Here is a 675-nt window from a genome sequence, read left to right as displayed (position 1 = left end):
TACTCTAGAAATAGGGTACAGAACTTATTGCCTTTTACGACGTTAAGGGTGACACATAGGAGATTACGTGCAATCTCTTCTAGAAGTGAAAAAGAGACATTCGTGACTACTCTATATTTCAACCAAAGTAGAATAGATGACAAAGCACATGTAGAGAATGATAATTTTACCAGTTCCAACATCTTCCAGAAAAAATAATCCATTTTTTAAATTTATTCATTTAAAAGTCTTCCTAGAAAAACGTATGTGTACAATATTGTATTTTAAGTTTTATCACTGCCTCAAAAAACAATATGTGGAACCAAATGGAATATAGTAAAACGATTCTAAAACATTAAAATTTCATGCTATACAAATTTATTTATTTATACAATATATATTTTACAGTTTATCTCCAATTAATAATTTTCTTTTTTGGACATTTAATGCCAGTAAGAAAAATGTTACAGTGTATAAACAGTGAAGTAATTATGTTGAAACGCAGAGACGTGAGACTAGGTTCGTGGAGAACGAAGAATTTTTCATTTTCATTGAACACATATTTGTATCAATACTTTGAATTTTAAATAAATACGGGAAATCGAATAACATTCCCAATGTCATTGTATTATCCTAACTAATTATTAGATAGAAAATTACTACTTTGTACATTAGATGTCTCAACATTAATCCCTT

This window comes from Habropoda laboriosa, unplaced genomic scaffold, assembly GCF_001263275.1.
Source record: "Habropoda laboriosa isolate 0110345459 unplaced genomic scaffold, ASM126327v1 scaffold207, whole genome shotgun sequence".
NCBI lineage: Eukaryota > Metazoa > Arthropoda > Insecta > Hymenoptera > Apidae > Habropoda > Habropoda laboriosa.
This window is presented reverse-complemented; position numbering follows the sequence as displayed.